This window comes from Cheilinus undulatus, linkage group 11, assembly GCF_018320785.1.
Source record: "Cheilinus undulatus linkage group 11, ASM1832078v1, whole genome shotgun sequence".
Taxonomy (NCBI): Eukaryota; Metazoa; Chordata; class Actinopteri; order Labriformes; family Labridae; genus Cheilinus; species Cheilinus undulatus.
The window spans coordinates 22,263,711-22,286,694 of NC_054875.1; the positions used below are offsets into that span (position 1 = coordinate 22,263,711).

At 40.7% G+C, this 22,984-nt stretch overlaps 1 protein-coding gene across 4 annotated transcripts in view; it reads right to left on the reverse strand.

Annotated features, from left to right (window-relative positions):
• The window catches only part of rerea (arginine-glutamic acid dipeptide (RE) repeats a), a 183,561-nt gene that overhangs the window by 123,008 nt on the left and 37,569 nt on the right, over positions 1-22,984 (reverse strand). For 2 of the 4 annotated variants that reach the window (XM_041798394.1, XM_041798390.1), the window contains exon 1: positions 2,810-3,240. The exons of 1 other annotated variant lie outside the window; for it this stretch is intronic. The gene's annotated coding sequence lies outside the window, so the exon portion shown is untranslated. Of the gene's footprint in view, positions 1-2,809; positions 3,241-15,122; positions 15,205-22,984 lie in introns of those variants that run through there. One more of the 4 variants, XM_041798391.1, reaches the window with a different exon arrangement.

Sequence of the window (22,984 nt, forward strand, 5' to 3'; positions counted from 1 at the left end):
TAGTCTTTTGCTGACTAAAGACCAAAACAGGACAAAAAAAAAAACACTACTCTTTTGTCTAGTCTGATCATATTATCAATAGTCTGTTTCAGCCACAAACTAATTGTAGCATGTACACTATTACTAAAGATCAATGGTGTTTTGAGGAAGCATAACAGTAAAAATACTAAAAATAACAAAATTCATAATACCCATTTTGGTAACAAAAACAGAAGTCCTGAAAAATGGAGGAGTCAATTGACATGAAGTTTTAAGAAGAAAATCAGAGAAATGAAATTAGTGGGGGAGAAAGTGACACGATGTGTCCTTGAATTAGAGAAGACAACAGCAAAACCACAGCAATAAATCAAGCATGGACACATTTTCATATGTTCATTCTCCCAATGACAGTTTAGTTTCTGTGCTGTCACAATCTTCAAAAGTAGTGATGTCAAACATTAGCACGAGACAAGGTGCGTGTCCTAGTGAGCAACTCTCAGCTGATCAGACGACAAGGAAAATAAATTAACTAGGACCTAATATGATTGATCCACCTCCAACAGAATACTGATCAGCAACACAACAACGTTCCCTAAACTTACACTGGTCTTAAGTCAATAACAAGAATGCCCTGATATCAGACAAAATATAAAATCTTGACACAGTGTGCTGAAGCTCATTTCTCTCGCCAAACAAAAAAAAGTGGGAGAGTGAGGGGAAAGGCAAAGCAGCAAATCAAACTGCCTGTAATATATTTTGCTTTAAACACAGACCTTCTTCAACCTGAAACAGGGTAATAACCCCCCAAGTGCATGAATTATAGTATTATCATTGAGGATTACTTTTCATTTGAACTGACAGTTAGTTGTTCTAATACCTACAGATATCTATAGTTACTAGCAATTATATAAAGGCCTAGTATCTTCTTAGTGACTCAAATAAAGGCTCTGGTTATTATTTGAGGATTTAAAGTGTATTTTTTTATTTGGTGTACAATATGAAGAGATGCATTTGCCATTCATTCTTAAATAAGTAAAAAGAGTTTATATTCATCTGATTGCCTTTTATAATTAATATATAAAAGCCATGTGCGGATGCAACCCAACAAGATAATTTGTGATGCACCATGATGTTGAATCAAATTGAATAGTTGGCATGATGATTGTAACAGAATTGAATACTGAGACCATTGAAGATACAGCCTTGTATAACAACACATGAATGATCCATAAAAAAAAAGCAGGGCTGGTTTAAAAAAAGATCCTGCTCCATCTTTGAATTACATCTAAATCAGATATGACACATCTCTAAGATTACTAGAGAGCACTTACAGGTCAGAGTTAATGTACCGCTGAAAGGCAACCATTGTTCACAGCATAGCTGTAACTGAATTTCATGACTTCTAAAATGTACCATATCTGCATTTTAACACCTTTTAAAACTGAGTGAACCTCAAGTTCTCATACTTTCTACACATGGAGTGAAAGTCCTTCATGTTGCAACAATTATCTTTCATCTGCAGTCCCTGTACCATACATTAGCCTGTGCAGCAAGTGGATTAATCACATCTGAATCATTAAGCTAGAGGTCACTTCTCCTAGCAAGGGGAACAGAAATGCTACAGGAAGCCAGGAATGGACAGAGATTAGCTCCTCACAATTACCAATGCAACATCTGACTACATGTAATAGCTCAGTGGGAGAAAAAGCAGTAGCAGCATCAGAGGGAGGATTTCAGGAAGAGATTGTTTTTATGTGGCAGAGATTTACAGGCAATCAGTGCTACGACCCCCTTCCCTAGATTTGAATCTTGTTCCAGGGCTGAAGCTTCTTTGTGCTTCTGTGACCACATCCCCTGAGGATTCGGCTTCTGACTGGAGTCACATGAAAAACTTACTATGACCAATTTTACAGTCATTTAAATCAACAAGACATCCTCCCCCTCTTCTACTATAACTGGAAAACATTAGATAAGCTGCCTTTCAGACAAATAACTGTAGTCTGCTTCCAAATCCTAAGCTGCCCCCCTCCTTCCTCCCCCTTAAACGCCCCCCCTTCTTTTCAACAACAGGCAGAAAAGATCCCCCTCCCCAACGGTGAGAGCTGCATGTGCTTGGGCCAGAGTTCACCTCTGGGGTGCTGAAGGGGGAAGTCAAGTTAATTTGGTGGCCCTTCAACAGTTTACAACTGGCTCAGCCTGGTCTCCCACATACACCCATTTACCTTGGAATAAGTCCATTGTGATGTCCAATATTTATTGTTTTTAGCACAGGCACGGATTTTAAAACAACATTAAATACTTGGTGAAGTAAAGGGAATTCCCTCCAATCAGGTTTATGACCCACTGACTCATCAAAATTCACAAGTGAACCTTTTTCCTGTCATCTTTTTCGTACTTTGACTTGTTAGCACACTTTTGCTGAACCGCAATGCTGCCATTTAAGCTCTCCCTGCGTTTCCTCCATTATTAGCACCTTAAAACCATTAGCTAGCTAAAACCCTGTCCCACGCTAGCCAGGTCATGGAGGTTGCCCGAGGGTCTGCTGCACCGTCCGGGGAGAGCCAAGTTTTACAACAATGCAGCCAACTTTGAGCTAGCCGGAGCACTCACAAACATTTGACTCGAGGTCACGCACGCTTCCTACTCTGGGTATAAACATAGTGTAGACACTTTTAGGTCACTGTTTGACATGCCAACCGGCTAAATGCAACAATATTACACAAATACCGTTTTATAATGCCCCCCCTCACTTGTCTGCTCCCCCTCCCTCTCTTCTCCTCCCCTCTCCAACCACAACCGTCCTGCATTTTTTTTATGTTTAACAACTCACCCGCCAGTCTGGTGATTTTTGGAGTCCCAGAGACTTCTGCAAACAAGTTGAAATCGCGTTTCTTGCCCGGGTTGACCCTCCAGTTGGGCTAAAATCCAAGAAGCGGGACTAGCCGACGCGAACACGGACACTTTTTTCTTTACTACACCCCCCGTTTTTTAAAAACCCGCTGCTTGCACGGAGGGGCTCAGGCAAGCACTTGCTTCAACAAAAGACGGTTTCACTTTACTGATGGACTGTTCACGTCGAAAGAAAAAAAAAGGCACTAAAACCTCCCCCTCGAAACGGCTCCTTTTAAGTCCCTTTTTGGCCGTGTTGTTGTTGCCGTCGAGGATAATTGTCCACATGAAAAGTAACACAGCGCTGGTAGTTGTTTCGAGGGGTAGGAAACCAGAGAGTTCGCCGTTTACAGGCTCCGCTTCCTTTTTCCACACACACGCGCTCTCTCTCCCCCCTCTTCCCTCTCTCTCTTTCCTAAGCACACACACACACTCCACGCTCCCCCTATCGCTCCCTCGGTCTCTGTAACCCCCCTCTCTGCCTCCCTCCTCCTCCTCCTCCTCCTCTTCAGCTGTTCAACAGACGCATCCACATGGCTGACCTAGTCTTTCTTTATCCAGACACTAGTGAAGGAGAATTACCCCGACCACACTCCAGAAAGACGAGAGGAAAAAAAAAAAGAGCGAAACAAAAACATGGACTGGATTCAAAATAATCGTGAGAGAGAGAAAAGGGTGGAAGGGGAGACGCCAATGGGGCTGTTGATTGATGGCAGCCCCGTAGGGACATCTCCTCGTGCATAGTGTGTGTTTGTTTGCAACTGCACTAGCATGGGAGACAGCAGCCAAAGTGGCCCGAGCGACCATCAGCAGCAAACCGATCAATGGTAACGCTTATGGGAATGTGAGAGAAACACAAAAGCGAGACAATGAAAGCTAGTAGTAGTTGTAGTAGTGCATTGTAAATAACAGCTCAATATCCTACACTTTCCTCTCTGCACAATGACACGTTGAAAGGATAAAGACGGTATAGAGATACATTGATATGATGTCTGAAAAATCCATCTGCTGCAAAACATAAAACAGGGAAAGAGTCTGAATGCAGCTCAGGCTTGTGAAGCTCATTTGCATTTTTGGATAATGAATTAATTAGTCACCCCACCCATTAAAAAGGCAGAAACAAGCATGGATGATAATGTGAATAGTCCATTAGCCATATTCAGGGTGGGGTGGAATAGGGGGATTTTAATAGCTAGTATGCACATCCCATCAAATGTGATTTTCAAAGAGCTCTTACTGATAGAAAACATAGATTTCATTCTGGTTTGCCTTTACCCAAAAATACTGCATGGACATCCCCCCTGCATGTAAGAGGAGTGGGAAAACAAAGATGAAGCGCATTAAATTGTAAATTAATAGGATAGTTTCCATTCCACTGAGCGGGGCTTGACACATTTTCATTGTCTTTAACATGATATTGGATCACTGTCAAAATCCAATTAACTTAGCAAATAGTTTGCAGTTGAGTTCTTTTTTTTTGCACTAAAGCCTAATACGGCAGCAGGAGAGACAGGCGGAGGGGATCAATAGCAATCGAGTTGAGGGTGGTGTGCAGGGGGTCCTTCATTGTGCTGCAAAACCATGTTGGTCGTCTTCGTTTTCAATAGGAGGAGGGTGGAGACTTGGGAGGAGGTGGAGGGGGTCTCTGCTGTGCAACAGTTCCGGTTAAAACCTTTTTTCCCTAGCTCCTGGTGTGGCCGTCCTAAGAAGTCATACTTCCCCTCTTTGGAACGGTAACCCAACACCACAGCGCCTCCTCTTATCACTGTATGTATACATTTCACAAGGTCAATGTTTATGATATTTACACACACAGACACACAAACGCCGTCTGGCTCCATTCCTGAGTTACACAAACACTCAGTGGATCTAAGAATGATAAAAAAGAGGAAATGTTTCACTCACTATGTTTGTGATGCACAGTTAAAGGACTACAGTAATACTCCAAGCTCTGGAGAAATAATTTAACATGTGTTACTACTTAAATGTCTCTTTTCTGTAGGTCTGTGAGGCTTAAGTCAAGCTCAGGACAGCACTGACGGCTGAGTGCAGTGAATCCTCTGTGAAGGCAGTGCAAAGCAAAGCTGGATTGGCTGGCGGGGGCAGTTCCCCCCGCAACTCCCCAGCAGATGAGATCCCATTATCAGGCAGACGAGAACTCCACCTCCAGGATTTCACAGCTCCACTGTTTATCACATGGCTCTGTCAAGTTGGGCACCATTAACCGATAATGAAAGGAGACAACCGGTGCAGTTACAAGCAAAGCACTCCACATTCTACAGGCCTAAGCATGTATCTGGGAAGCTGACTGTGTCTATTCAATTCTGTTCAGCATTCAAACAGCCCGTCACAATACCTTTTTTCCCCGAGCATCCCTCCTTTTTCTACAGCTACACATGCCTTCGATCCCCAATAGAACAAAAACTGGATACTAGGAGCGTCTTTTTACTTGATTCAGAGGAAATGTAACAGAACGGCGGCTGCTCAAAAGAAGGAAAATGACACTTTTTTTCTGTGACACTCTTTCCTAAAGATTATTAAAGGAGAAGAATTCCTTTTAAGAGATAACAAAGCCAGAGGGGGCGTGTGAGGAGAAAAAGGGAGCACAAACTACCATTCTGAAATATGTTTTCTTCTTCCACATCAAACATAATTAGTACAAGTGTTACTAAACAAAAAGCCTGTCTCTGAATCCAAGGCCAAACCCCCCTCCCTCCCCTCTCCCTGTCTGACTACTCCATTTATGGTTTATAGGATTCTGTAGCCACTTACGCTCATTAAAAATGAATACTTAACAAAAGCTGTGGCTGACACACACTGTTTGCTTTAGCCTGATTTCCCCCACACTGGAGAAAAACAAGCCACTCAGAGGCAGCAAACAGAGAGCGAGGGAGAGCCACACAGAGAGAAAGTGCTTGGCAATACAAGTAAAGTCAGCCAGTAGCTGAAAAAACAGAAAAAAAGTGACATGGATGACTGAGCCAAGCCTGTGAGAGACTTGGCAAGCCTCAGAGGCCCTGGCCTCTTAAGCACTCATATCTAGTAACTTCATTTAATACATTCACCAGGGATGAGCAGACAAGTTGAAGGAGGAAAAAAAGGGATTGAAAGAAGAAAACAGACTTGTAAACCAAGAGGAGGGTTAGGTTGTGGCAGCGGCGGTGGCGGGGGTGTACTTCAGAAGCCTCGACTTTAACACATGACTAAATCTCTGCTGTGTAACAAGCTAACTTCCCTGCTGCCAAAACATAATATGTGGAGGGAAGGGAGGAAAAACGGATGTGCTAGACTGAACCTTGAAACCATTTTTATACTGTTCAATCTCAGGCTTGTTTTTATCTGCAGGATCTGTCTTTCTCATATTAGAAACCTGATCAGTGCTTTTCCAGATGGAGGCTTTAAAGCAGTGACTCTGTCTTTGCAACACGTACTAAATCCATAAAGAACAAAGACTCTGTGTGACTGCTGCCTCAAGTTACTGCTCCTCAAGCTGACGGCAAGTGCTGATGGCCCCCTCAAACCCCACCCTATCCTACTCTTGGAAAAAAAAGCTGACTTCAAATCATTCATTGCCCCTTTTAGCCTTTGTTGATTCTTAAGAGAATACTTCAAGTTTTGGGGAAATCCAAAGGGAAAATAGGGTCTTGCATGACTAATTAAAACACAAAGTTAGCCTGGAGGGCAGCTGAGCGAAGGGGAAGCAATAAAACAATCCTCTCCAATCTCAAAGTTATTCAAGGAAAAACTCATCTACACATGGTTAACTACACACTGGTGGATGAGAAGACTCAAGGAATACTGCTTCAGATAAAACAGTGCTTAACAGAGAGAAAAGAGGAGAAGTTACACTTTTCTACAGCCCTATCAAGATGTCCTTTGGAGACAATCCAAACAGACAGCTAGTAATTAAGCCGCCACCTAGCAAGCCCTTTATTTGCCATCATTAACACAGTAGTAAAAATGTGCGAGAAGCTGAGGAATGGTATTTCACTTTAGGCAATGAGAGCAAGGTCTATCCTCGCATAGCTATCTTGTTTACATAGCTATTCACAGTCACATTTGGCAGCCTTGCAACACTCTGAAAACCAAGACACTTGTACGCTACATATGTCTAATCTCTCTGCCAAGCTACACAAGCTACTCAAGAGAGTGGAACTTGCTTGCAGCAGCCATTTGGTAGAACTATTGCAGATTTAAAAAAAATGAAAGTAAGTAAATCTTATTCCAGATGGAGGTAGCTGCCACCTGGCAGCCAAACTGATCGAGTGTTAGTGAGAGGAAGCACAGTGTTTTTACTTCTTTAGAAAATACAGCAAAACCTGATTTGCTTATTGATATACAAGAGCAGGAAACAAACAGAAGCTCACACTACGTCTGTGTTCCCACAAAGAGGTCGACAGTTTGCATCAGATCACAGCTTGATAAAAAGAAGAAGGTAAAAAGAATAAGAGTGTGAAATGTGTCTGAGCTGGAAAATTATCAACACACGCTGCATGAACTTACAAATATAGGAAGTGAGAACAAACACAAACAAACGCATATGTGTAATACCTTTGATGCTTTTTCACTTAGCCCACTGATTTTCCACATTCTTCAAGCTCTCACATGGAACTGTCTGTGTCCGTCTAATTCTGCGAGGCCAAACAGGGCCTCATTCATCTGAATAAAAAGAGCGGTTCAGTGTGCCGCGGCTGCTTCGAGGACAGACTCTGAGGAATGAGACTGTACTTCCACAGAGGACCCCGGAGAGACAGAGTGCATAAAAAGAGGAAGTTTACATTTCAGGCAAATCCTTTTTGTGAACAAAGAGGGAGCAGGATAAACAAACATGTGTTTAATGCTCGGCTCAGTTAGGAGAATCCAGCAGGGTGAGGACTGGGTTTAAATGTCTGCAGAGTAAAAACAGGGTCGCAAAAGAAAAAACAGAGAGAGAAAAAAAGAGAGAGAGAGAGTGGCGGTTGGGGCGTGTGATTCCTGTGTGGTTACTGTCTCACAGCTAATCTGCTCAAATAGCCAGTGACTGCTCCATTTCACACAGAGCACATGGCTGTCTCACCTCCACACGCTGCCACCCTATGGACAGAGAGGGGAGGTGCAGCTTTAATGCTGTTGCTGTGCTGAAAGAGGAGGAGGAACAGACACTCATGGTGTGTGAAACAAAACAGAAAAAAGCTCCCTACACTATAATTCATTGCATGGGTATTAAAGCGCTCAATATGGCGCAATGGCCCACAAAGCTGCGCCTTTTTTCCTTTTGATGCTTATTCAGAAATCAATTATCCTCCTTCGGTCACACACTGCTGCTTTCAGTGTGTTAGCTAATGATTTAGCAATCTAGTTTACAGATAGAAAGTGATAACTAGAATAAGCACATCCATTATAGGTCAGAGGAACAAGATTTTCAAGTCATTCTTTTGAATTCTTCCAATTCACTCTCCACACATGCCCATTTTTCCCTCCAATTTGGCACGCATAATGGCAAGAGAGGAGAAATCTCAGAAGTGAATGTTCGGTCAGTGTGTTAGCAGTGAGAGAAGGATGTGGTATTCAAAGAGAAGGCGCACACATATAACAGGGTGTCGAAGGCTGTGTTAGGAGATTAGACTGTTTTCTAGGAACGAATGGGTAAGAAAACGGCTGTGTGCAGTCGGAGGAGACAGTTTGGAGATCAGTACCGAGGTCAAGAGGAGCCACTTAGCCATGCTTTGGCCTTTCCCGACCCCTGCAGCGCTCACAATCCACCGGTCCGCTGTGGGAGTAGATAAAAAGCTTGGCAGCAGTCTTGCAACCAGAGACGGCTACATTGAGCTAATGCATGCAAGCTTTATTTATGTCTTTTTTTTTTTAAAGGTACAAAATGGAAATTAATGAGCATAGGTAGGAAGGTGGGAAGGTTGCTCATTAGCTCGAATATATATTAACTAAGCCTCACTGGAGCAAATCCCAAAAAGGATCAAGTCTGTGAGCTTTTTGTAAACAAACATGCACACTAAAAACAGATACCACTGTATTAATTTCACCTAAACATTGAAGGTCAACACTTTTACAGACATAACTTAATATATGTATGAGTACTGTGTGAGCAACTCAAACCACATGTGCTGCTCTGTTTCTACCACAAGAGCAGCGAGAAATGAAGACTAGCTGTCCCTTTGATGTCATCATTGAAGAGAAAATGTGCCGAAATCTGAGAGTAATACGTTAGGTGTCATTTATGATTAGATAGCACGCCTGCTACTCTTTGTCTTTATTGTTTGGACTTATGAATCAACTGAGCATGGCAGTGTGTTTCTCATTATGCTGTTGTGGACACAGAGAGAGAATTACTGTGCAGAAGTGGTGAGCTGGAAACTCTGCAAATTGCTTGTTTGGATGCACATACTCTGCATAATGCATGAAGGATTGAACATGTAATAGAAGTGTGTGTGTGTGTGTGTGTGTGTGTGTGTGTGGAGGGTGGTGTGGGGGTGTGTGAGAGAGAGAGGGAAGAGTATGAGTTTAAAAGATAGAAGGACAGACAGGGGAATGAGAGATAGAGAAATACTGAGGATATCTGATATATTTAAGAGCATAGAAAACCAACATGCAGCATGCTAAGCATCTTCGATCATAAAGGCGGATCACTGTAAATCTAGCTCTTTTAGTCAGAACTTTGTAGAAGCATGGATGAAAAGCTAGAGGAAGAGATTGATAGGCAGAGGGAAGGAAGGGAGAAAGAGTGCAGGCCGTAGCTCTCTGTGTTCCTGCACACATCAGCAGCAGGAGGGCAGGGATGCGCGGAGGCCACAGCAAGCCAATTACCAAACTCATTAAGTAACCTGCAAGTTGGCTTTGAACTGCAGCGCCCTCCATATCCTGACTGGCTTCTCTGTCACTGTTGTGGACAGGCAGATAGGCACTGTGCTCACTCTTGCACTTTTTTAAAAAGTGATGTAGAGGAGGATAGAAATGACAAGATGATAATGACATTTTCACACTTTCATTGGATGTTAAAGTGTGACACATCATCAAAAGTGACACCTCAATGACAGGTTAACTGCCTTAAGGTGTGAAGTTACTAATGACAGCATTGTGACCTGTAATGTAAAAGGAGATGCATGTGTATACTGTAGGTCAGTGATTTCAAAGTGGGGGTCCTAACTCCCCGGGGGGTGTTGGTGGGGGGATTGTAGAAAGTTGGAGGAAAAAGGGAGTGAAATGGACAAAAAATGAACTAAAATTATTTGTCACAATTAAATTGTAAAATATATCTTTTTAGATGTTACTTATCAATGCAAATTGAAATCTATGACTTGATTTTCTATGCCAACCTTTTAATTAAAAAATAACACACCAAGAGACAAACTGAGTGTAATAAATAAAAAGAGAAAAATAAAAAGATATAAATGAACAGTACTATGCAGTACTTTTCGGCATGTTTGGGCCAAAAATTGAGATTGAAATAAGGCCTGTAATGGCAAGTAATCCCGCTTGAGGGCACCATGGAGCAGAAAGGATGACTGACACAACCACAATTGTGCTCTGGATGTCCTTGTATCTTACCAGGGGCATGGGAAAATAATCTGTGAAAAAAAAGTCCACAAATTAAGAGCACAGTAAGGGGTGGATATGGGAAGCAAGCACGTCTTAGAACAGTTGAGTCATGGGACCCATCATCATCTCCTCAAGGAGAACTACGACCCACATTTTGGAGAGTTTTTGGTCAATCAGGTGTATTTCATAAAAAATAGTAAAGCTTGGGCCTAAGACAGTACAAAAGGTGTAATTAAAAAATGAAACAGGAAAAAATACGTATGTTTTATAGAGTCTCATATTGAGGTAGGCAGTAAACCAGTATTAATACCGTCACCAGTAAAATTTTTGCCACGGAATGGATTTCTGCAACATCGTCATCACCGGTTCAAATGCATTGTGCTGTGATGCACGCGCAAGGCATATACTCTCCCACAGCTGGCGGAGAGACTGAGTTGTGACACACAGCTCAGGCTGAGTCTACTCAATAGCACATTTAGCTCTAGCATTACGTGTAGCCAGGTAACTAACCGAATGTCAAGGACTCTTGCCACTGTAACTAGGCACAGTTAGGTGGCAAAAACACGTGTTTTTTCCTCTCAGTCTGACGGCTGTACTGCAACAAAGTCAGTTTGCTGTCTCTGTCAGCCTGCCTGCGGCTTTAACACAAGCTAAATGCTGCTTTGGCTGGTCTCAGAGCCCAGTGCTGCAGCTCTTCCTTTTACAACGGCATAAACAACCATTTAAAAATCTATTTTAACTTCTGACTTTCTTTTCTAAGTCCACAGTGAGTCAAAGATCCAGGCTGCAATGTTAAATGAGGTCAGAAAAGCTGCTGTAAACTAGCTGTATTCTCCGGTACGGCAGCCAAAGCTAAGCTAACTCAATGCTAAACACAATACAGGTATTTCTCAGAAAATTACATTATCATGAAAAAGTTCAATATTTTTTGTCACTCTTTTCAGAAAGTGAAACCCGTATATTTTATAGACTCATTACACACAGAGTGAAATATTTCAAGCTTTTTTTTCTTGAAATGTTGATGATTATGGCCTACAGATAAGAAAACCCAAAATTCAGTGTCTCAAAAAACTAAAATATTACATAAGATCAATAAAAAAATTGATGTTTTAAACAGAAATGTCAGGCTTCTGAAAAGTATGTTCATGTCTCTGGGGTTCAGGTCAGGCCAGTTTGCTGGCCAATCAAGCACAGTAACACCATGGTCATTGAACCAGCATTTGGTACCTTTGGCAGTGTGGGCAGGTGCCAAGTCCTGCTGGAAAATGAAACCAGCATCTTCCACTCTTCAAGGCCCCAGAGTCTGGAGGAAGAGTGGAGAGGCACAGAATCCGCATTGCTTGAAGTCCAGTGTGAAGTTTCCACAGTCAGTGATGATTTGGGCTGCCATAGCATCTGTTGGTGTTGGTCCACTGTATTTTCTGAAATCCACAGTCAACGCAGCCATCTACCAGGACATTTTAGAGCACTTCATGATTCCTTTTGCTGACAAGCTTTATGGAGATGCTGATTTCATTTTCCAGCAGGACTTGGCACCTGCCCACACTGCCCACACTGCCAAAAGCTGGTTCAATGACCATGGTTTTACTGTGCTTGATTGGCCAGCAAACTGGCCTGACCTGAACCCCATAGATTCTCTATGGGGTATTGTCAAGAGGAAGATGAGAGACACCAGACCCAACAATGCAGATGACCTGAAGGCTGCTATCAAAGCAACCTGGGCTTCCAATACACCTGAGCAGTGCCACAGGCTGATCGGCTCCATGCCACACCGCATTGATCAGTAATTCATGCAAAAGGAGGCCCAACCAAGTATTGAAGGCATAGAAATGAACATACTTTTCAGAAGCCTGACATTTCTGTTTAAAACATAAATTTTTTTAATGATCTTTTGTGATGTGATAGTTTTTTGAGACACTGAATTTTGGGTTTTCTTATCTGTAAGCCATAATCATCAACATTTCAAGAAAAAAAGGCTTGAAATATTTCACTCTATGTGTAATGAGTCTTTAAAATATACGGGTTTCACTTTCTGAAAAGAGTGACAAAAAATATTGAACTTTTTCATGATATTCTAATTTTTTGAGCTGTACCTGTACTTCCGTCAAGCTCTTCAAAATAAATGTCCGAAGCTGTTATTTTCCTGAAACGCTTTTATCATGAATGCTTTCACTAGGAAACGTGTTCAAGTCATTAGCAGCTTAACACACCTCATCAGGTTAGAAATGAAATGCGAAACTTAGAGTGCAGTTAGAAGCAAACCTAGAGATACTTAAAAAAAAAAAAAAAAAAAAAACATTTTTTCTGTGCTCCTATATTTAGACATAAATTGAGTATGCCATCAAAGGCTTGTTGTAAGGGGAGAAGGGGGTTAATAATACTTGAATTTGGATTAAAAAGCATTATCTCTTTTTTAATTTTGTAATACCGTGATATAATACCGTTACAGTCAAAGGCAGGAAAAATACAGTGATACGATTTTTAGGCCATATCGCCCAGGCCTAGTCTCATAGACAATTTGGTGTAATTTTCTCCCTGGCACACATCCGCGACCCACTGAAAAGGGTTTTGTGACCCACTTTTGGGTCCTGACTCACCAGTTGAGAACCACTGTCCTAGAGTACTGTACAGGCTGTCCGTACTTTACTGTACAACTCCTCAGTAATCAGTGTTTAAAGAAAACTTTAAATGAAATACTTAGACGGAGTAGGTTTATTTGCCAGTAATTTTACTTATACCTAAACAAGTCTTAACCATAGCTACTGTACCTTCACTTGAGTACAATAGTCTTGTACTCTTTCCACGTCTGCGATGGAGCAAGTCAAGTGGCGCAGCATTTCCCTAGTGTAATATTTAGTATTAGGGCTGTCGAAAGAGTTTAATCATGATTAATCTAAGAATTCCTGTAGTTAATCGTGATTAATGGCACCATTTTTATCACATTTTAAAATTTCACTATTTTACATTTAGAACTGATTTTGTCGTTTTGGATTTTCCTACTGTGTTGAACAAAGGTTAATTGACTTCCTGTTTGGATACAGACCTGCCTTTGTAAGCAGACTGAAAATTATGACACAAACTTAACCACAGAACAAGGATCTTGTTATGGATCTTGAAGGAAATAAGACAACAGTAAAAAGTTAAATGTTTGATAACATGAGGCTCAGAAGACTTTTGACTTGTCCACTGAGCTGTCTGTAAAGTTTTAAAGTAAAATGAGACATTAATGAGCAGCGGCTGACTTATTTTACACCACTGTGGATGCAGGGAGACGCTGCAGTGGCTTAACCAATGTGTGCTGAAAGGGGCAATAAATAATGATTTTTTTTTTTAAATTTGCACACTAATTGTGCTCCTTGATTAATGGTGATTAACCCAATTAATCTTGACAGCCCTATGTTGGGTGTATAGGATGCAAAAAACTTTTTGACAAAAAAAAAACTGGTATTAAAATGCTTCTACACTAGATTCTAGCATATTTAAGAGTGCATGCACATTAGCTATAACAGTTTCTGAACCTAACTGGTATTGTACTCAATATCTGCGTTTGCGTCCTTATTCCTCTCAATCCATAACAAATAAGACATTTTCACTACTAAATTTGTACCAATAAGGGTAGCAGATAGCTAGATTGAAATTCAAGTAATTGCATCAAAATGGTATGAAAGCGTTCCTGTTATACCCAGGCATTTATCCACAGGATAAAAGGTACACATGAATGAGAAAACATGGATTGTTTACATATTATATTTTTCTTATCTTATTATTTTTCTTACTTATGAATCAGATGTTTATCAGTGTTGTTTTCTATCATTTAACTGATTTAAGCAAGCTGAAGAAGGTTGGCCCAATTTTCACCACTAAACTGCATTACTTCATGTTTTCACTGCATTAAATGTGTGAAATTTATTTTTGGGAAGGAGAACTCTGATGAAAAGTGAACTCTGGTAACAACTTTGTTAAAGATGAGCATAAAAGAAATCCTGAAAACAAGCTTTCTGTCTTCAAACAAGCTAAAAGCAGCTTAAGGCTGGCAGTCTATTCCAACAAATATCCTATAAGGAATGTTGGAGGATCACTGATGCATTTGCTAAATTAAATGTTTTTACTGCTTTATACAACATTCTTGTTTCAGAGAGAGGGAGACTTCAGTGGTTTATTCATCCTCCTACAAAACCTTGTACATGATTGACACTCAAGTGTAATTTTGAGGCATCATTTAAGAGTTTACTGCATGTGGTTCCATTTTTTAGCATTAGAATGAAGCAATTTTAAAAAGCAGATCTTCAACAGAAAAATGGACAGTCATTTTAGGGTCTTCTTGCTAAATGACTCAAATTGTGGACTTCTAAGGGAAATAGAGACAAATAATGCACTCAAAAGCCAAGCTCAGGAGTGGGTTAGCATGAGTTAACAGTTTAGGAATGAATGAGTGGCAACTGGTTTGAGCGTTTTTCTCCACAGGGACAGTAAGAGGCAGGGAAGGAGCTTTCAAGAGGGAGGAAGACAGCGGAGAAGATGAAGCAGAATGGAGGGGTGATGATGATGGAGAGAGGAATATGGCTGAGGAAGCACCAAGGGCAGGTAGAGAGCATGTCACGGTCCTCTGGGTGGGGCAGGAATAGAAACATTTTGGGGGGAAGGAGAGGGGGTTAGTGCAGGGATACAAAAAAAAACACTGTTCGTCAGCACTCCAGTGTCACGAAATATTGTTGACTAACCTTGACTGCATTCACCTCCTAGCTCACTGCCACATTGCCTCTCAACAAGTATTGACACAACGACAGTCTGCAAGAGAAAAAACTGAAAAGGGAAAAAAACAGACACACACAGAGGACAGGGGAGAAAACATGAATGATGTGTAAATGGCACAAACGAGGTGATAACAGCTTGACAGTAGAGGTGTACGCATGGGTGAAGGCGGCTGCAATATTTAGCATCATGTTGAACACATGGTGAACATAGACACTGGAAAACATTCAGGTGCACACGGACAGAGAGAAATAACACCATTCACAGTGCAGTTAACATTTTCTATGAGGAGATTGTGAGCATTTATTCTAAGCCCGTATTCATTTCCCTGCTCTCAATAAAGCTCTCTGGATGCACGCAGATCGAGGCACTCATACCTGCTGCACACACTGTAAAAAAAAAACACACACACACACACACACAGTCCCCCCACCCCTGAACCTCCTCCATTATCCCATGAGCCCTCTCTTCTCTGCCTTGCTTGACAAGAGCTTGGAAATAAAAACATCACAGCTCTGCCTCGCAGCACCTGTTCAATAACATTGACATTTCACATTCAGCATCCGCACACAGAGATTCCCTGCATTTACTCTCTTTAACACTCAGGAAACGCAACACACATGAAAAGACACACACACAGGCGCTTTCAATCTGCTACGATTCAATGCAGTGTATTATAATCCTGCACTGACTGAGGAAGTGTGCATTTCTGACAACACTGCATGTGTGCTCGTAGTCATGAACGCGTCGGTGTCACTATCCAAATTAATTTCTGGGTGCACATCTTCATTTTATCGTCACTTTTTTTTCACAACAACTCACTAATTAAGATGGCCATTCTTCCTCCATTATGTCATTATATTCAACAGATCATTTAACTGCAGTTGATTATAATCACTTATTTCTTTAATTCACGTTACTCAGTCATTTGCCTCAAATGGGACTGATGAATTCACAAAAAATAGTTTAGAGTTTGAAGGTAGATTAGAAAACAGTCGCAGCAACATTTTCTAACACTATTGCATTGTGTTTTGTTGTGAAAAAATGTAAAAAGCATCATTTATGATGTGTTTTTCATATCTAAATGACAAAAGAGTGAAAAAGAAGAGCTTTGGGCTGAAAAGGAACAGAGTAATAAAATGCGGGACTGGTGTTGTGTTCCTACTGATTACAGGAACACAAGCGATCACTCTATGACAGCAGGAACTGTAACCCCCCTGCCTGTTAACAGATTCTTCATTCACTAATGTATTACCGTCTTAAAAACTGATATCCAACTCATGTAATATGGTTGAAATGCACACATGACTTAACTGATGTCAGGATATGACCTCTCCAATTACAAGATAGCATCCAAAAATCATCATCTGTATATTGAACTCACTGGCCACTTGATCTGGATTACTGATAATCACGTAACTGTTTCAATCAATCAATCTTTGTATAGCACCAACTTGCAACCAAAGTTAACTCAAGACACTTTATAAATAGGGCAGGCCGAGACCATACTCCCTGTTGTGGCCTATTATAATAGACTGGCGTTAATTACCATAAGCACAGCAATAGCAGTGCTGTCAGAGTGGCAACAAAAACCTTGCCTTTAACAGGCAGGACTGCTGAGCACACCAGACTCATGTTGACAGCCCTCTTCTGTAGCTGCACTGGAACTGGAAAGGTCAAGTAGGAGGGGTAAGGCTGGGAGAAAAGCAGGAAGAGGAGAGGGATAAGAGAAACAACAGAACAACAAATGAATGACAAATCTATGGCAGTCGTGGCCATAAACCTATCCTCCATTTTCTAGGAAAAGACTATAACTTTATGAATAATGGAAGCAATGTGTAAAAAAATAGCACTGACAACTTTGATAGAACACTGCAATACAGTCTTCATTTAATCTTTTACCCCATCATTCTCATTTAAAGCTATTCATTTTAATGGAAAGTTTTCTCCCAGAAAGGGGCAGGTCAAGCAACATTTTGGCAAATTTACAGGTTGGATTGTTCTCATCAGACAACAACTAAGGTTGTTTTCACACTTAATAGTCCAGGGTACTTGGTCTCTTTTGGAACGGAAATTGCAACATTGTTGCACTTTCCTTTGGTTTGGTTCGCATTCACACTGTTCTTTGTCAAACGGACCAAACTGTCTGAACACCTACAACCTACTGCCCGTTAGGGGCGCTGTCATCACAAACAAATGGCAACCAAGAAGAAAAGAATGTGTAGAAGAAGACAAAACCGGAAATCCATCTCCTTCCGCTGGTCTTTTTTCGAGATAAACAATGAAAAAACACAGTATTTACATCGTCTTGGGGTTTCTGCTCTTGCATTGGGGTATTATGAGCAGCCAGCGAGATGGTGAGCTGTCCAGCTTGTCGTTCTTTACATGAGATGAAGAAATCGGCACCGACACGACCTGTTGCTATGGCTATACAGATGTCAAGCAAGGTACCGACGTGCATTTGAATGTATGAAATCATATATAAATCTGAATATCATTACACTTTTTGCCACTTCCTGCCTTTGGTTCACAAATTGGTCTGCTTTGCTTTTACACCTCAAATGACCCACACCAGGGTTCGTTTGGAAGCGGACCGAGAACCCCTGATTTCAAGTGGACCAGAATCTGCTTGTTTGGTCTGCACCAGAGTTTTTGTGAGCTTTCACACCAATCCAAACAAATCGGACGATCTGGGAAAACGGACCAGAGTTTGTTTAAAGCGAACCAAACAGCTCTGGTGTGAATGTGCCTTTAGATGATGGCTGATACTGATACAGATGTTATTTTCACCATTTCTTCTCTGCCAACTTTCTTTTGCATGTCTGACCATTAAAACAGATAATAGTTTGTTCAAAGAGTCACAACTTCTGGGCAAAAATAAATCTGTTATAAGACATCCTAAGTACCAGCATTGAACTGATAAAACACAAACATCTGATACTGGCATCAGTTCATGCCCATACTATTTGCCGATGGCTGAAGTCTATTAAAAGGGCTGATATTGGCCGGTACTGATGTTAAACCATAGCATCACTATCTTAAATCCAACACTGTGGTATGTCTTATCACTATCTGCTTGATTTCGGTAGGGGAAGATATGAGCTTAAAAAGTGCATTATTGGTGTATGGGCAGATGTGAAATGTTTACATGCTGATGTTTACAACTGATATTTTGGCAATAAAATATTATCCACTGTAAATATTGGCTATTAGAACAAATGAGTTAGTGGAGTTTTAGGATGGACCTGCATTAGCTGAAGTCTTCTTCTTTATTCATCTTCATTCCTCTCACTTTGAAGTGTGTTTTATGTGTAAAATTTTTATTTGTTCATTTTCAAACTTTAAACTATGTTTTAAGGACTGAAATTTTAGATCTGAACAAAATTTTAATATTGTTATTAACAAAAGGTGTAAATATCAGAATGTCTGATATATTCTATAAAAACATATAAAAATCGAATACAGTGCACATCTAATTTTACATCATGAGTTGAGTGTATCATTGCATTCTGATGGGTTATGTATCGCACATCAGATCATATCATGAGTTACACTGTGATTCCCACCACTGATCTTTAACTGTTTGGTCCGCTTCCTTAAAGGCAAATTCAAATGAAGAGCAGCTAATAAAAATGTAGGGCACTGTCAAAGGAACGTGCAGGATTTTGTCAGAGCTATTCTACTCAAAGCAGGGTGTGTCTGGAACCAATTATTTATTGACAGCAGCGCTCTCACAAAACAAGGCAACATATTTACAAGATGTAAAAAAAACCCTACCCTTCATGTTATTATTCATGCCCTCCTTCTGATGCAACATGCCTCTAGAATCAGCACGCGTTTTGATGTGAAATTGTCTGTTTCTATTTGAATCTAAAAATCTCACTGGGTGTGCCATGAATGAATTCCAAACCTTTCTATGCCTGCAATCTCAGCACAGCTCTAAAGCACAGTGAGCAGTGTTAAGAGTCACAATCAGCACAGATACCATCCAGATAAGCACATAACATTTATAGTCACATCTTGATCAGAACCACCAAAGTAGATCACAGGTGTTTGATGTAAACATTCAACATGATTTTCTTTAAGCTGACACTACAGTGCATGTTTTCTATTAATGGCACCACCAAAAGAGGAGGTGAAATGCACGGGGGGTAAAGTAGTGCCAGGGCTCAACAGTGTCACCAGGTGTAGCCCAACCTGTGCAGCTGAGCACAGACATCTGCTTGATGGTATTAGAGCCATCAGAGCGGTGCCATAACCACAGATTAAATGGAAGTAAATCTGGGGATTATATCCATGTATGAAAAGCTCACATTGATTTTCTGATCCCTTTGGTAACTCTGGGATTTCCTGGGTGACAGACTATGTGGTGAATTTAGTTTTTAAAAACCCTAAAATCTGTCTGTGACTAAACCCATCGCAGTCTTTTTTTTTTTTACATATCTGTTCATACTTCAGCCTAGAGGCTGCTTCTGAATTGCACGAGGCATGCACCATCATTCCCCTTCACAAACCGTCTATCCCATCTAGTCTCTCCCACTAGTCACAACAGAGCAACTAAAACAAGCTCAACAGGCCTAGAAACGTCCATTCCAATATTCCAGTGAGTGTGCTCATGTGAAAGATCACTTCCATGCTCTGCCAGTTGACTGTTATTGTATGTGAGCACTGTGGGCTGATGGGGATGATGACAAAGACAAACTGACCCTTCCTTCTTTAGCTGCCCTGCTCTCAGTCATATGCATACCCTCACAGACACAAACACACATTACACACATGCTAAAATTCACTCACTCCCCCAATGAGACCTTTTTGACTCGACAATCCTAAAATCCCATGCTGGGACCCTGATCTCCTCTGACCACCGAGGCCCTTTGGAAGCTGGCTGACATCAAAGACAAGAGCTCTGCTTTAATGGTTTTAGTCCACCTTTCAGTCTGTCAGTGTCTGTGTCCATCACAGTCTTTTTAGAAGAGCTGTAATTTAAACACCAGGACGAAGCTGACTACTTAAAACCACACACTGTAAAGACACAAAAGACACTTGTGCTGCATCTTTATGATTAGCAGCTTAATCTATAATAACAAATCCATTCCAAAGTATGTTTTCTCATTATTGCTGTGCAATTCATCTTTTGAAGAGACATGAAACATGATGAATACATCCTAAAATACTTCCTGGCTTGCAACACATGCAACACATTTTTTCCTATCAATGACGCTCCATCGAGCTGTAAAACCTTCACCTATTAGAGATTAACTTTCAGATTAATTTGTTCAATTTGTAGTGACTTTGAGACTAGATAACAGCCAAGGTGAGGATGTAGCACAGAAAATAAAATCAATTATTTTGTCATAAACATTTGCACTTTTGTTTTTTAGATTTATTTTCACCTTGGAAGAGCATTTATAACTCAGCTTAGGGACAGCTGGCCTTCTCATAGTGATGCACACTATCACTGACATGATATTGGTGTCAGCAGATAGTACATCAGCTCCTCATTCTTTAAACTTTATAGTGAGTTCTAAGGACTCAAGTTTGTGTCTTTGTTCACAATTAAGCTTTAAAAAGGTGAAGTGTGTAATATTTAGTGGAACAACTTTTACAAAATGAAACGTAATGTAAATAAAAATGGCTATTTAAATTTGTATATATTCCCTAGTTTTACACGCTGCACCTTTAAAGTGTATTTTAGGCACTCAAGTTTTAGGTCTGAATAACACTTACACACCAGTATTGATATTGGTATCGGCTAAAATGGATTTAGAAGTATTGGCACATTGGATATTGTCAAAAATCCAATCCAATATTATGTATAACAAAACTCTCATACAACAAAGATGAGATAACTGTCTTTCAAATAATGCCGACCTTATACCAGAGGACTTTGCTAAAACTCTTAAAAGACTCTAAAAAGACTGACATGTGAGATCCTCTCATATCTAAAGACAATTTGCAAAGACTGTGGGTCATTAACTACAAGACTATAATTTCTTTTGAGATTATTTCCAATCATGCATCTAGTTGGAAATTCACAACAATAATTTTTGAGCAGAGAACAAGATGTAGAGGGAGATGGAGATCGCATTCAAGTAAATCTCTTTTAATCCAATGTTATTCAATCATTTACATTGAGTTGAAACGAAAGGAAAGTTAAACGCCGAGGCAGGTTTGCATGTTATTCCGGAAACACTTCAGAATAAGAGCACCGTATAAAAATGCGAGTGATCTCAACATAGACACAAACTGATCGAGCTTTTACTTTGAAATTCCCAGTGGCGGTTTGCTGTACCTGTCATGTCAGCCTGGAATGAATTGACAGACAAGGCACACAAACACACAGGTGCAGAGATCTGACTGCAGCTCTGAGCAGAAAAGTTTTTCAGTCTCTTGAGTTCTGAGCGGACATTCATTGGTTTCAGCATAATTAACACTCAAGTTCATATTTTGAAGAATGACGTTAATTAATGTGCTTACACACAACACTGGCTCCCATTGGTTGTGGGCGACGGTCGTGTCACTAAGAAACATATGTCCAGATTCAAGACTTACGACAATATCGAACACGCTTGATATTGTCGTAACTCTAAGACTGAAGAAAGACTGCCATAAAAGTGCTAAAGTTGAGTCTTACGACCATTTCACACCTAACAACTGAGGCAACAGGAGCGAGCTGCAACTTTAGCAAGACTCCCATAATTTTACTCTGACTTTGGAATTTTCTCTGCGACTTTGAAATCGGAGGAAAAGTCGTTAGGTGTAAGGCCGCCTTAGCTTGCACAGGATTGTTCTAAGGCTGTACAACAGTGGTTAGTGCTGTGACCTCATATCAACAAGGTCCCTGGTTCTAGTCCTGGTTGGACAGGGGCTTTGCCATGTTGACTTATATGTTCTCCTCGTGCATGTGTGGGTTCTTGCCAGACTTTTCTCCCACAGTCTAAAAACACATACCTGTAAAGTTAATAGGTGACTCTAAATTGTGGGTAAGTGTGAGTAGGAATATTTGTCTTCCTCTTCATCAAAGAGCTGTGGTTGACTGGCTACAAGTCACACAGCACAGATTTTTTTTTTTTTTTTTTTAAGATTTATTTTTGGGCCTTTCCGTGCCTTTATTTGATGGAGGAAGGACAGTGGATAGACTCAGAAATGGGGAAGAAAATAGGGAGAGACATGCGGTGAGGGGCCACAGGCTGGATTCGAACCCAGGCCGCCCGCGTACATGGGTAGCGCCTTAAACCACTTGACCATCTGCGCTCCCAGCACAGATTTTTTTTAGTAGCAAGCAAATCAAATACTTATGAGAAAAACAACAAAGACAAATGACAGAGACAAATGGTCTCTAAATGTACTGGTTCTTTACCGCCCAAGTTCTAGAAATTATCTGGAAATTATGGCAGTTCTGTTTTGAAATATACGCCATCTCAGATGAACCGTCTGTGACAGTGGCCATCAGAGATGAATGGTCTGCAGCCAGACTGTCTTGCTGTAGACCACCACTCAAACTGTAGACCAACAACACAAATGTAGCATTACAGACTTTAGAGATGATCAGAAACTGAGTATCCATTCAGTTAAGAAAAGATATATTCTTCTAAACATAGTAAAAATTACTGCAATCACAGTGCTCTATCTGATGGGCTGTTAATAGTGTTTTGCATCATGTGTTAACATCAAGCTAGCAAAGTAAGATGTTCATCCCTGCTTATTTGTGAGAAACTGCACTCCCTCTGGAGAAGGCTTCAGCCATCACTGTTGGTAGAACAAGCCAGATAGCATGAAATAGGAACTGTAACATTAAAGCTCACATTTACATGCTAATTCTATTTTTAAG